Source organism: Musca domestica, unplaced genomic scaffold (genome assembly GCF_030504385.1).
Source record: "Musca domestica strain aabys unplaced genomic scaffold, Musca_domestica.polishedcontigs.V.1.1 1, whole genome shotgun sequence".
Lineage (NCBI taxonomy): Eukaryota > Metazoa > Arthropoda > Insecta > Diptera > Muscidae > Musca > Musca domestica.
The window spans coordinates 25,691,566-25,707,733 of record NW_026712114.1 but is presented as its reverse complement, the minus strand read 5'-3'; the positions used below and the strand labels follow the sequence as shown (position 1 = coordinate 25,707,733).

The 16,168-nt window shown below is 36.0% G+C and overlaps 1 protein-coding gene across 4 annotated transcripts in view; it reads left to right on the top strand.

Annotated features, from left to right (window-relative positions):
* LOC101891253 (protein toll) overlaps positions 1–16,168 on the top strand; it is a 311,410-nt gene that overhangs the window by 89,180 nt on the left and 206,062 nt on the right. Inside the window, exon 1 of one of the 4 annotated variants that reach the window (XM_059121113.1) lies at positions 10,200–10,219. The exons of the other annotated variants lie outside the window; for them this stretch is intronic. The gene's annotated coding sequence lies outside the window, so the exon portion shown is untranslated. Of the gene's footprint in view, positions 1–10,199; positions 10,220–16,168 lie in introns of those variants that run through there. 4 annotated transcript variants of the gene reach the window in all.

Here is a 16,168-nt window from a genome sequence, read left to right as displayed (position 1 = left end):
GCATCAAGTTTCACTATTTCATTATGTTTCACTAATCGTACATTCTGATTTTTGAATATTTAAGAGGTTTTTTCCAACATTTCCGAACAATTGTTTAAAGTTCGCTTCACCAACACAATTTTTACACAACCCTCTCTTAATGAAACGTAAACAAGTGGAAAAACAGCTAAGTTTGGCGGGTCGAACTTTTAATACCCTCCACCATTTTCAAGGAACTTGAAAATTTCCAAAAAAAAAATCGAAATTTACCACTTAAATGAAACCCGTTATGTGGGGACTGTAGTACCCATTACGAACTTTAAATACGAAATTTGAAAAGATGTACCGTCATATGAGGGCTATACGAAGACGTGGAACTACATACGAAACTTGTTGCCGTAGGTTGTAGTACCTATTAAGATCTTCCAATACGAAATTTGAACGATTCCGTTAAATAATGTTGCTGAATCGTCAAAATACCGATTATCGGGAGGTACCATTATATGGGTGCTATACCAAAACGTGGACCTACATGGCCCATTTTCAATACCAAAAGTCCTGCAGACATTATATACATTTGAATAACATTTTATCAACCTACTTCTTTTTGTTCGAAAGCTAGAGTGTTTTCCACAGACGGACGAACATCGGAATAGAATTTTATGTTGATCAATAATATATATACATTTTTGGGGTCTAAAATGTATATTTCGAGGTGTTGCAAACGGAATGACAAACATAATATACCCTCCAAACTAAGGTGGAGGGTAAAAAAATATTATTCTTTGCAAGAAAATCTATTCCGCTGACTACTGATGTTGCAAAAGAAGGATATAAATCGTAAAGCTTTTTTTTGCTGGGATAAAATCTAAATTCAATGACGATTTCTTTCAGTTCATTGACCTTTTCAATTGATTTTCCTTTAATAAAACATTAAAATATGTCCGTTTATTCTTTTTCAATTTTTCTTCTCCTATTTTTCAATTTTTGTCTTTTCTCTATTCTTGTGTTTGCCAATGTGTACTGCAATTCTTGTGCCAATAAAGGATTTTTCCACGCACACACACACCCCCACACTCTCCCGCCGTGGACGTCTATGTATGTTTGCATATGTAAATCACTTGACCCACCTTGACATGTAACACTGAGTTCAACGACGAGTTGATATTTATTATAGCATTTTATGTTGACACCTATCAAAAAGCGAAGGAGTGACTGACCCGCACAGAAACATGTGAAATTATGACTGGGTAATTTTTTTCTTCTGTTGTCGGTGGATGGGTTGGGAATCGACACCCGACACACGCCATGCATGATAAATGATCTGAGCTTGAAGTTAGGTAATGACATTTTTTTTCTAAATCAAATATATTTCCAAATAAATGGTAATTTGATATGGGGACAAAATGTACGAAAAATATTTTGTAAATTTTTTAAAAATGTTGTATTTGGATATTGAATCTATTTTAATATTAAAATTTAATGTTAAATTTTTGCCTTGAGTTTTGAATTTAATATTTTTACAAGAAGCCATACTTTATAATGTCAAAGGCATTCACAGACTCAAACACACACACACACATACACAATGCAATTATAGAATAGTGAATTATGGTCGACTGTCTTTTTACAGCTGTGACATGAGACAGACGTTCAATACGGCACTGCATTGTGACACAGTGGGGACGACAGAAGATGTTTTCTTATGAAAAATTATTAATCTTTTCTGTTAATAAAAATCAAGTTTTTTGTTATGGAAGATCTTTTTATAAAAATTATAGGGTATTTCTTAAGACGACTATCGGATCTTTTTATGGGAAAAATTAGGGCCTTATTGTGGAAGACCTTTGTGGTTCTCCCATAGAAGACCATTAGGGTACAAGTCTTCTTTATAACTAAAGGCCACAAGTCTTCTTTATAACTAAAACCAGGAACCTTTTGTGGAGGATAGATAGGTTTTTTAATTGAAGACATATAAGCCTTTTTAAAAAAAGAAAGCTATAAAAAAACAAAAGGGTCATAATCACTAAGATTCCTCTTAGAGAAGGTTATGAATATCACTCTATAAAAAGTTATCGCGGCTTCAATTTCGGTATTTTCCCTTTCCCTGGCATACAGGGTGAAGTGAAAAAACTGCAACCAACTTTAGGATGCTATCATTTCTAAGCCACACGTCTGACAGCTGTTAAATTATTCCAATGACAGCTCATTATATTGTTTACAAGTGTAAAGAAGTATTTTGGTGAGAATTTTTCAGAAAACAAGTTATTCAAGATGAAATTCAGGCGTGATAGTGTGATTTCTTTATATTTGGCTGGAAACCCACAAGTGGTTATCGTTAAAGCACTCCGGCATTTAAATGTGAATAAATCTTTTGTGTGTCTTCTCATCGCTCGTTACTGTACCCGACGTCAAGGAAGTGGACGGAAGACAACAAGAACAGCAACATCAGCAGAAATGGTTCGAAAAGTAAAGAAGCGACTTGATCGAAACTCGCGTCGCAGTGGCCGAAAAATGGCTCGTGAGCTGAACATATCGCAATATTCCATTCGGCAAATATTGAAAAATTAGCTCGGGGTAAAGCAATTGAAATTCCAAAAAGTGCAAGAACTTACACCGCAGCAGAAAGAAAATAGACTCAAAAGAGCTAAAGAGTTGCTTTGCTTGGCCGAAAGTGGTGAACTTCCGAATTTGGTTTTCTCCGATGAGTTGTCCAGCAGTTTGTAAACAAACAAATTGATCGTGTTTTCTTGCCAAAGAGGTCAGCTAAAAAAGTGCACCTTCGGTTGACCACCAGAACTCAAGCGCCGGCCATGGTGATGGTGTGGGCCACTATAACAGTCGATGGTCACTCTCCGCTCGTATTAGTCGACCGTGGCATCAGAATAAATGCCGAATATTATATTCTGGAGGGTGTATTAAAGGCACGCAAACATTTTGGCCGCAGACCTTGGACTTTCCAATAGGACTCAGCACCATCGCACTCGCCACCCAAGAATGGTTACAAAATGAGGTTCCTCGTTTTATTTCCAGCGCACACTGGCAAAGGAAATCTCCGAATACCAATCCGTTGGACTATTGTGTCTCAAGTATTTTGGAAAGCAAGATTGGCACTAAAAAATACCAAAGTATCGAAACGAGCGCTTTGCCGGGAATGGGCTAAAATACCGCAGAGCAATATAAGGGCAGCGTGTGATGATTTCATTGGCCGTTTGAGGGCCATAATTCGTGCCAAAGGTGACCAATTTGAACAAATCTGCTGTCGTCAAGTCTCTAGTGCAGAGAGGAGTTTTTGATATTGAGTCAGTTTTTTTTTTTGTGCAGGTTCAAAAATGGGACTGAGTGGGTTGGAACTCTACCTGAGTTGCGCTGAGCAGCCGAACAGCTCGTCCCAAGTATCCACGAGGTTGGACCGTAACATATTATTCTAAAATTTGATGCCATTTTCGACATTTTTTGCTTTCATTCAAAAAAAAAAAAAAAAAAAAATGTAAAAATTATGGCGTTTGACTTTGTTGCAGCTTTTTGATCTCGCCCTCTATATGTATGGCGGAGGCTATAAAAATAGGGTCTTCCTTTAGAGGACCATTACAACCCTTTAAAAAAAGAGAGGCTATTTAGAGTTATTATTAAAGGCTTTAAGTCTTCCTAAAGAAGACTAATAAAGTGTTCCAAAAGCCGACCGATAGTGACCAGGATGGTTATGTTCTGGAAGACTACGAGATTTTTCATTTATAACGTCACAGAGAACTATCTTTACAGACGACTATGAAAGACCCTAAAGGTAATATAGTATACTATAGTAGACACCAAGGGTATAGTAGACACCGACGTTTTTACAAGAGAAACTCATAAGTCTCCTCTTGGTCGAAATTCAACTTCTCCACACCTACCGGATTTTTAAGTTCTTTGTCCCCCATAAAAAAATTCGCATCAAAGACCATCTCTCTTTAAAACAAATCCCCACTGTCCTTTACATCTCGCAGCCCAGCCTCTGTGTACATCATATGGTCCAAGCGATATGAAGATATACGAATCTATTAAATAGCGAATGGGAGAGAGGGACAGGGAGGCGGAGACTAGTTACATGCTAAAATTCCCAGTGAACTTGGTTGCATGTCTCGGAGGCAGCATTTGTTGCGACACGTCTCTAAAAATGTAAAAAAGTTGCAAGTATAGAACCATAGAGAACCACGAGGAAAAAACGCCACTTTGGGAAGAAGCATAAGCAGCGGTAGCAACAAATGTCGTATGAAGCAAATATTAGCAAGTATAAGCAAGAAGAAGAAGAAGAGGAAAAACCGAGATGAAGCAGAGGATACAAAAAAAAAAACCGTTGTGCTCTGCTGCATATGTCACTGTGTCAATGCAAACGCCTTTTGGCTGACTTTGCTTTTAAACTTAACTGTCGTCTGTCGTAGATGTCGCTAGATTCGATCGGATGGTTCTGTTTTTTTCTTTTAATCTATGGCGTACGAGTGGTGGAAGCAAAAGTTTTGGGAAACGTACTCTACGTTTTGAAAGAGTTTTTTTGTCAAATTTGAAAATTATCTGCTATGGTTTGAAAATATATGGAAATTGATGTGACTTTTTAAGGAACCACTAGTTTTTTAACATTAGCTGCAGCCCAGCCACTGAAACTCTGTATGTTATTATAACAAAAGCAGCAAGAAGCGAGTAGAGGGCACCATATCCTCATCCCCAGCCCCTCTTCTTGCTTTTTTCGATGTTTTTTTCTTTTCATACTTAAATCCAACAAAGCTCAGTTGCAGTTCCAAGTTGGTAGTTATGTTCGCTTAAGTGTTCAATGCTCAAATAACGTCAACTGTTACATTTGACGGGCCATAGCCAGCCGGGGAGCCAGAGCCAAAAGCTGCAATTTCTTTGTTGCCGTTTTCTTTTTTGTTGTTGGTGTTTGATTCCATGGCATGCATGCATGTTTTTTCCTTTAAAGCAGACGACATTGCATACCAACAAACCAACATGTATGAATATGTGGCCCAAAGTGTTTGACTTCATCTGGGTCTCGCCTTTTAGATTTCCCAAATGTCATCATGTTGGAAATTTCAAAAAATGGAAAAAAAGGAGAAATGAAACCCAAAGTGCAAAGAGTAAAAATATTGAATTGATGTGGTCTCTTGTCTTCGTGCGGTCGGTGGACAATAATGTCGGACACTTTATTGTTGAGATCGATACGCCTTGAGGGGGTCTTGATGTTTTTAGTGAAATGGGTTCTGATATTGTTTCGCAGATGGTTCCAACAATGAAAGTGGCTAGAGGTGAGGTATAATGAAGATATGTGGAAGTGATGACACAGAGTTTAAAATTTTATTATTTTGAAAAATTTATTTTTATAAAAAGTACACTTGGGTCATGGAGAAATAATTTTTACCTCAAATGAAAAAGAAAAATTCGAAGATCATTGATCTTTCTTGCCGTGTATTTAAGATTCCGAACGAGAATATATATCGGATCGTGGCCACGCAAGATTTGCAAATTGATCTTTTGCTCTTGGCCGGAAGGGGCCAGATAAGGCTGGGTTTTTGGAACTTCGTACTAGAACGCTGCGAAAAGTATTAAGAGGTACTAAACATGGGACCTCCTCTGTTTGAGGAAGCATTAGAGGTAGAACTCCTAAATTTGGAATGATGGTCACTGATGGATGTATGATAGATGTAACAAAGGGTTTTTGGAAGTTCGCACTATAAGTGTACGAAAAGTACTAAAATGTACTATATTTGGTACCATTTCGTGTCATGTGAACGATTAGAGCTTAAAATGGAATGGAAATCAAGGTTTACGATTACAATCGATGTTAGGAGGTACTTTTGTACCAAACGGTACTGATTTTGATACAATTTGAATTTGTAGGTACGGATGCAGCTGGAATCCTTAAATTCGAAATTAACATTACTGGCGGAGTGTAGAATTGGGATATGGAAGAAGTTTTCGAAATTTATACTTATGTACACGAAAAGTACTAAATGGTACAAAATTTGGTACAATTTCGATTTGGATGAACCCATAGAGCTGGAATTCTGGAATTTAGAAATAAGATTGCTATGTTTTTGGAAATTTGAACTAAAAAGTTACGAAAAGTACTAAAAGGTACTATAAATTGAATACGGAAATTTTTAATTTCAATTCAGAGTATCTGATGGAGTGCTTGATGGAGGTACCAACGTGTTATTGGAAATTCAAACTTTAAGGTTACGAAAAGTTGTAAAATAGTACTAAACTTCTAAAATGGTACCACTTGCTCTTATGTGAACGGATAGAGCTAAAAACATGAAATTTGGAATCAAGGTTCGAAAGTATGTTCGATATATGAATGTGGTTTTGGAAATGTGTACTAAATGTGCGCACTGTTTTAACTGGCACCAAATTTGAAACAGTTTGGTTTATGGTAAACAGATGAAACTGGAATTTTGAAGTTTTGTGCTGGGGTCCCTGTTTGTGGCAGGTTAGCGATAAAGAGGTGGTTTTGGAAATCTGTACAAAAAATTACTAAGTGGTACTTAATTTGGTATATGAGGAGGAGATAGCGCTGGGAATCTGAATCCCTTTTTGGCAGGTGGGATTGAGATTTGCAAGTGGTTTTGGAAATACGTACTAAAAAGTACGAAATGTACAAAATTTTACTAGTCTTCCAAAATGGTACCATATGGCATTTGTAAACAGATAGAGATAGGTTGGAAAGTAGGTTTGGCATAAGAAGGTGGTTGTGGAAATGTGTAGTAAGTGTGCGAACTGTACTAAATGGTGCTAAATTGGGAACAGTTTGAATTAGGTTGAACGGATGAAGCGGGAATTGTGTTGAGGTCCCTATTGGTGGTAGGTTTGTGATAGAGAAATGGTTTAGGAAATGTGTACAAGAAAGTCCTAAGTGGTACTAAATTTGGTGTATGAGGAGAAGATAGCGTTGGGAATCTGAAATTTTGTATAACGGCCCCTTTTTAGCAGGTGGGATTCAGAATGAGAAAAGTACAAAATTGTACTAAAGTTCTAACATAGTACCATTAGGTATTATGTGAATATACAGATCTTAAAACTTGAAATTTTGTATGAGAATCGAAGTTGGAAAGTAAGTTTGACATATGAAGGTGGTTTTGGAAATCTCTACTAAGTGTGCCAACTGTACTAATTGGTACCACATTTGGAACAGTGTTGTTTTAGGTGAACGGATGAAGCTGGATTTTAGAAATTTTGTATTGGGGTCCATGTTGATTGTAGGCTTGTGATAAAGAGGTGGTTGTGGATGCGCGAAAAGTACTAAATAGTACTACATTTGGTACAATTTGATATTGGGTGAATATAGTGCTTGAAATCTATAATGTAATATTATTGTCGCTGTATAGCCTGCCCATAGGGAGGTGATTTCGGAAATGTGTACTGTAATTGTACAAAAAGTACTGAATGGTACTATATTTCGTATTGGTTGAAGGGGTAGAAATAAAATATAAGACTGGAATCCTTAAATTTGATATTGAGGTCTTTGTTGGTGTCTGGAATGGACATGTAAATGTGATTTTGGGAATGTATACTAAAACTTAGTACTATGTATGATTGGATTAAAACATTTAATCAAACTATTTGATTTTTAGATATTTAATTCGACCTTTATTATATATTGTTAAAATTGTAAATTTAATAAAAAACGAGCTCGAGATATTTGTTGTTGTTTAATTATTTATTATTTTCGATATTTCGTCCTCCAACGGAAGACATCATCAGGAACAATACTGTTTAAACATATAACAAAATTTTACAAAATATCGCCAAGCTTCGACGCCGACCTTGTGTTGTTGCCATCTGTTTTGTCACTGCAGCATTCTCTTATTGTATTTTGTTTATTTTTCTGATCAGATGTCTGTGACTGTGTGCTAGATTCTCTGTGTCTGTTTTGTAGTTTATTCGTTGTGATGTTGAAGTATTCATTATGTGTAGAGTTTCCAACATAAGTCGCTTTTGGTAGTTGTTCTCGCACTGTAGCACTCTCACTCTCTCTAATTCTGGATCATGTTGTTCGTTGTTTATCAAACTGTAAAATTTGACATTTTGAGTACTAGAAAGGCTTAATGCGGCCTGGAACGAATCTTAAAGTTTAACTTTTTGTTGACGGAAATAAATCAACTTTATATTTCAAATTTATATTTTGTTTTCGTATTGGATGTCAATTCTCGCTAAATCTTTGTCAGTATCATTCCAAGTATTTAAATAGACTGCATGTAGCGTTTGTGACCAATTTTAGGCTTTTTGAAGTTCCCCGTTCCAGCAGCCATATTTTTATAGCCTTATGTTTTTATAGTCTTCACCACACATGGCATGGAGGGTATATTAAATTCGTCACAAGACCCAACAAAGTGTATGTATTCATGATCAGCGTAAAATTTTTAGACGATTTAGTCCTGTCCGTCCGTCTGTTGTAATCACGCTACAGTCAAAACGAATTAAGATAGGAAGTTAAGATTTTACATTGATCCCTCTTTTGTCTGCAGGCAGGTCAAGTTCGAAGATGGGCTATATCGGTCCACGATATCGCATAGCCCCCATATAACGGCACCCCCGGTGCCATTTTAGCCACATTTTTTCAGCGGAATTGTCTGAAATCCTACACAAAGAGTTCTTTGTGAGCACTTTATCCTTTAATTTTTATTATTTAATTTTTTTTCTTCTAAAAAATTATACAGACTTTACTCTTCCCTACAAATGCCACATTTTAAATTAAGGGATTATCTATTTCATGTATATGTATGTATTATTTTATTTCATTCACCCACCCACTCGAATCTAAAATCTATAAATAAACAAATTAGCATTGTCACCCACACACAAGTCCCCACACCTGCTACCCGCATACATACACACATACACATATGCATACATATTTATCAAACAAAAATCGACAATTCCAATTGTAAAATTCTTAAAATTCCTTTGCCTTTGTGTCCTTGTGACAATATTACGAATATAAAATCCAAAGTTTTCTTTCCATTTTTGTGTCCTTTTGAATGAAACAATTCTAACCCACTTAGGCATGTTAACCAGAACACTCAGACCAGACACATACAAACACACATTCAATAGGCTATTTCCGGACGATCAAGATGTGTAGGATGAGATAATCAAAAGGAATGTTTTGTCTTTTATAGTTCATTGTTTGGAAGGTATTCCTCTTATTGTTGTCTGGCTGACTGGCTGGCTGGTAGTAATCGAACGACCAACCGACCGACAGACCGTCTAAGGGACTGCCACTCACACCCGTATCCACTCAAGGAATTTGTATCTAACGATAAAATGTCCATGACATTACTTGTCGGTCACTTTGTAACCAATAGCCCTGGCATTACTCCTACGCCACTTAACATTTAACACCCATACACACTCACACACACACGAAATATGGGTGATTTGTTACAAAGACAATAAGGGGTAGGACAGAGGAGGACATATTCCTGTTGTACATGTACCTCAAATGTAAAGGTCATCATTTCTTGCTGTGCTTTTGCTTTTTCTTCCTTCTTTGTCATTCCTTTTTTTCCTGGGTATCGTGTCACTTCCGCTTATTTGCTGTTACATATCCGGTATCTAGGTTTCTACGTTTGTAGTTTGTTTAACTACACATATATGGTCATATTCTATGGGGTGTATGTGTGCACTCATGTCTCAGAAAAGGGATATATTGATGCATGGGGAATTGATGATGTTGTCTTATTGAAGTAGCAAATTCCAACACATCTTATCAAGGAGGGATAACATGCCAAACATTAAGGAACCATCATATTGGCTGGCCATTTGGCGGTAGTAGTTTCGTTACCCCATTGATGAGTATCGTTATGTCTACATAAAACTTGAATGGTTATTTATTTTCATGTACAGAATATCGTTACGGAGCGGGTGTGAATATCTTTTGACTTTCCATTGACATTTCGAGTGTCGTAAGAAAGGCTTATGCTTAAATTTTTGTCAATCACGGATAGTATGTTTGTTGTTGAGTAATGCGAGCCTAGGTATGGAGGATTATATTTTTTCTCTTCTTAAAAGGTCCTGGATTTAAAAACTCGAATATAATTTGAACTTTAAAGTATATGTATACTTTTTCTTAGCCCAATTTAAGTTTATACTTCCGAAAAAAGCATATATTCCTATATTTAGTAGATTGTAATCTTTTTTTCCAATGTCAAGTACTAATATTTAAATGTTTCTTCTTTTTTCAGGTATTCACTTTTATTAGATATTTGTAAGTATTTTTTGACAAAACTCAAAGCAAGAAATCATATTTGGTGTCTATGAAATTAGATAAACATTAAACCAACATAAAATTTTTTTTGACCCTCCTCTTTTTTATACCCTCGCCATATGGCTGGAGTTACGGTCAAAACGTGCCTAGTCGGAAAAACGGAATTAAAGCCTAGGTCTCTTTGGACCAAATCCATTTCAGGATGTCCTTCTGTCTGGCTGGCTGGTGCACACGATAAATCTCGAAGGGAGTATACGATTTGGTCTAAGCTAGGTACATTGTAATATATTTATGAAACTTAGCTTGAGTTCGGAGATGAGCAATATCGGTTCACTTCTTCTGGTACCTTCCCCACAAAAAGTCGAAGTTTTCAAAATCATATTTTACTTCACAAAAAGAGAGGGGATAATCCGATTTTGCTCCAACTTGGCAAATCCTAATATTTGCATCAGTGATAGGTCAGGTAAAAAATGGACAATATCGGTCCACTCCATTAAGTACCTCCCCCACAAAGGGACATCATATTGATTAAATTTTTATTAACCCATAGCCTGGGATGACCTTCTGGCACCTGCCCCACAAAGGGTCAAAATTTTGAACATCCATGAAGATCATAAAAAGCAAAATTATTCTATCTCCCAATAATTCTATCCCCCCAATTAGCGTTTAAGATTTTGAAAAGCAATTATTTCTACTAATACATGATCTGTTGTGAAGATGGGATAAATGGGACCACTCCTTCTGGTACCTCCCCAACAAAAGGTCAAAATTTTGAATGTCCTTGAAGCTCATAAATCGCGAAATTAATATCCGATTCTATTCAGACTAGGTACATATTAATATTTCCATCAACACAAAATCTGTTATAAAAATGGTAGAGATCGGACCATTTCTTTGGTATCTCCCCCACAAAGAAAGTGAAATAAGATTCCAACTCTCTTCAAATTTCACACATATTTCAAACGTTTTTGCTAACATTAAATCCGTCGTGAAGATGATATATAACTGCGAAACCCTTCTTGTATCTCACCCACAAAGGGTTACAATTTCCAATACTTTTATCGGTCATAATTTGCGAAACTAGTCTACGATTATTTACCTTTTGCTATATCTAAATCTCTCAACTCTCTCAACCAGAAACTCGGAATGACTATGGATTTTATGATAAAGTTACCAAAATAGACCAAACATGGGACGTCACAATATTTATATCGAATTTATTTAGGTCCGATATGAAATGGACAATATTGGCCCATTACTTCAGAATCCACCCCATAGAGGGTCAAGAGTTTGAATAAGCATAATTGAAGTCAAAATGTATTTAAATAATCGAACATTTGCTGAGGGTATACGTCTGTCGGTAGAAGCGACTGATACTGTTTAACTTGTTAAATAATGCATATTAAGACTGGCAGGAACATGCCAAATTTAGTCCACATATACGCAAATGCCAATTTATTGAATTTGGTGCGTCAAATATCTGAAATCGGCCGAGAATATATATGGGATCTATATCCAATCTTAACCGATTTCTAAATAATTTGTAAAAATTATTATTGTAACCAAATTCCGCCACATATTCTGAATTTCATGGGAGTCTATCAGATATAGCGTGTTTGGTGCATAACTCACATGAAATCGGCCGAAATATTTATATGGAAGCTATACCCAAACCTCAACCGATTTCAATTTAATTAGCCCCTTTTTTTGGTACCAGATTTACGTCTCACTGTCCGAATTTCATTGGAATCGGACATTCATATCGCATTGGGTGCATCAACAATTTTAAATTGGCCGAAAACATACATAGGAGCTATATCCAAATCTAAACCGATTTCAATATAATTTAGAAAGTTTATTTTTGTTACAAAATTCCGTTACGCATTCCAAATTTAGAGACTGTATCTTTAATCGATCAATAGATATGTGTATATAAAATCTAAATTTTTGGGAGGTACCTTCGATTCTGATGCTATATCTCCAGTTGTAAGTGGAATTTCAAAAATTTATATAGCCTATGTTACTTTCAGGCGATGTTGTAGTATACTTGGAATTTTTCAGGAAAATCTGTTCAGCGGTTTTCGAGTCCATAAATTACAAACAAACAAACATTTTCCTCTTTTGTAGATATAGATTCACTCCCAGGGAATAAATTACGCCCAAGGAAATTTGTGTGGATTTTCAGACAAATCCATTGAAAATGTAGCTATGGGGGATTTACGATATCGTCTCAGAATTTTACGCTGATCAAGAATATGTAAACTTTGTTATGTCTAAAATTATTATTTCGATGAGTTATAAACGGAATGACGAATTTAAATATCAATTCCGGAGGGGACCGGGGCTCTCATCACGCGTACCTTTCCTGTTTGGTGGTTCATTCAGAACAATGGTTATAGGATTCCTTCATTTGAGACACATTTTACTTCATCCCACTTTTAGTTCATCCTAACCCCCTCACAGAACAAATCGATTTTGTGTAAATTGGTTACAGTGAAGATGGGGTTACCCCTAGTCCCTAATTTATTCACCCATCAGCAGGTAAATCGAGGGATTGATTTTGTGTGTTGTTAGCAAAAATCAAAAATATTGTCTATAAAGCAGCAAGACAAACCAACATACACAAAAGGACATATCTCTTCTGTTGTGGATGTTATGGACATCTTTAGTTACACACATTCTCGCACACACTCTTCAAGTTATTGTTGTGTATTTATGTTTATCTGTACATCAGAGCAAAACACACCGACAACATATCCAGTCTCGTCGTTATGAATGACTTGTTTATGATGTTGTAAATGTTGAAAACATTAAGGTAGCTCCCTACGCTAACAATAGGGGGTAATTTCGCCATCACCTCCACCCATGTAATTTTATTGGGTAAATAAACACCGGTGTCATCATATCCTTTTGGATATTGTTATTGTGGGTGTTGGTGTTGTTGATACTTACAGGGTACCACCTATTTATGCCATCACAACAAATAAACACACATACACTTACGCAATGATGGCACTGATTTGCTGCGGCCAACTCCCACTTTAGTCACGCACTATACTCTGGCATTGCGGATTTGAGGGGGATTTATATGTATGTACGTTTGTGTGCGTCTGCTCGTTGTAATAACACACAAATCTACAAATAATATCAGTGATTTTCTTCCAGTAATGTATATTTAATACTTTATGTATTTAACTCCCAATACGAACCACCCACAGCATATTGACCCCACCTCCCCAGTGCTACCCATTCATTGGCAAGGGAAAATATTTTGGGAAAATTGGCCAAGGCAGTGATCATCAATCCGGTAAGGGGAGCAAACGGCAGCAGCTTGCGTGGCACCACTATTCCATTTGTAATGTATGTATGTTTGTATGTACTCGATTTTGTAGCGGAAATTAACATTTTATATATTTATTGAAATCATGTTCGAGTGCTATCAGGATTTTTGTCTGCAAATGTCTGTATTTGCAATTCAATGGCATACACCACGCGTTCTGATATTGTACCAATCGTCTTGTAGCCTCCCCTGCCCTTTCTTGCACTTCCCTTTTCCCATCTCGCTCTCTGTTACGTTTCCTCATACATATTAAAGATTTTTCGTTTCAGATCGATACGAAATATCCGTAAACGGGTGATTGCTTTTGTAATTTATGTGCATTACATTTGAACTTTGTGGCGTATACTTATCAGGCATATATAGTCGTCGACAATTGGGGCAAATGACAAACTGTGGTGGCAGCTCGTTTTTTGTGTTATGTGTGAATTGGTTCTGGAAAGTGTGTCGGCTTCATTGTGAGTGTGTGAGTGTGTGTGTGTGCGTCTGTGGAATGTTAAGCGTTTTAGCTGCTGCTTCAGATCAACTGCTACTTTAAGGCCATAAGCCATTTTGATTGAGTAAAGGGATTAAAAGTTGTTAATATTACGAAATGTATGTAGAGCATCGATGGAGTAGCAAGTACGTTAGGTCTTCTTTTGGTGTTTAAGGATTGGTTTCAAATAAAGTTGAAATCATAAAGTCACATATTTTAAAGTGGTGTATTCTTATTAAAAAAAGGAAAAACGTAGGCATAAAAATGCCTCATACTCTATTTCAGGTCATTCTTTTGGAAATGTAGTGAACGAATAACGACAGACAATTATTTTTTAAGATTTGGCCTCTTTGTGAGGAAGGTATAACAAGATATTATTCATAGTGTGGATTATGAAATTTCAGTTTCATCCGAATTATGGAATTGAAATGAAGTTGAATTTTTTAGATACTCAAGTACTCGTTAGCAATTTAAAATTCCACAAATGCATATAACTGTATTGAATATGGTAACAACATTCAAAATACCTATAATCCAATATGTAAGGGTTTATGCCAACCCTCCGAAAAACTCGCTCGATTTTGTACAAAAATTGAAACTCACTCGAATTTCCCCCTCTTTACCCTTTTTCTCCTATTTTTTTTACCACTACCTTGCCTCAAATGGTGGATAGGTTTAGTCAAATTTTGGAATACTTTTTCCAACTTTTCGGCCGGTATCTCCCTAATAAATGCTTCAATGTTGTCTTCCAGGCTCGTCTGTAAAATCGCATGTCAAGCTCTTGTATTTTGGGCAAAAAAGTTGAATGTCATTTCACAGCTCCGTTACGAATCGCATCATCATTGAAAAATAACGTCAAATTATGCCATTGCTTTTGCAGGACAGAAGTCTTTGAACTACTTCTTTTTAGACATTAGGATCATTAGGAGGCAAAAAAATGGGTCATATGTAAGCAGCAGCTTTACCAAAGATTTAATTCTAGGGTAAAAGCTTCAAAGGAGGTTTTATATATAAAGTGGGCCTATATACTGAAATGTGCGAATTTCGAAGAAAATCTGGTTTTTTTTTACATTTTATAAGAGTTATAATCATTCAAAATTCTGACCCTTTGATGTAGGTACCTGAAGCAGTCGTCCGATATATTCCTTATTCAGACAAGATCTTGTGTTGACATAACGGGGTATGGCTAGTTCGAATATATGCTAATTTTCCGTTTTGTGAGTTTTGTGTGTATGACCATGAATACACAATTTTGACCCGATGTGGGAGAGGTACCGGAAAGAATGAGCCGATAGCTACCATCTTCATATCAGATCTTGTGTTAGTAGATATTTTGGAATGTGTGAAGTTTGGCTAATTATTTCGCATTTTTTGACAGATATAATTATTCAAAATTTTAGCTCGTTGTGGGGGAGGAGAATGAGTGGTCTAATATATTCGGTCTTCACACCAGAATCTTGTGTTGGTAAAAATAATGGCATGTGCGAAATTTGAAGATAATCGGACTCTTTTTCACATTTTATAAGGTTTAAAATTGTGGGTGAGGTCCGACATTTCCCATTTTTACACCCGACTATAACTGATAAATATATTGGAATTGGGAAAAATTTAACAAAATTATTGATTGTGTTATTAGAGGTAAATTATTTTCTATGAATTTTGACCTTTTGTGGGAGAGGTACCAGTAAATTTTTATTAAAGAGGCGAAGTAAATTATTTTCTTTGAAAATATAGACATTTTGTGGGTGAGGTACCATAAGTTTGACAGTAAAATTACGATGTACCAAGTTTGGATCAAATCATGCGCACCAGCCAATCAGACGGACGGACAGACACCCTTAGATCGACTACAAATGTCCTGAAACACATACCCCATGTTTGAATAAATATGAGCGATATGATAAAATATTTTTGTATATTTGCAAAAAATAATAATCTTTATTAACACTATCTTCCTTCTTTACTACCAGAATAATAAGCTACAAATTAAACCAATTTTAATTTCATGTTCTAATCAAGAAAATGTCTAGCTTTTGTCGTTATCCTTCTAATAACATAATCAAATAAATTATAAAAATAAAAAATCTACATTATCATCATTTCAACATTCACTCATTCAAACCGTACCAAAATCCCT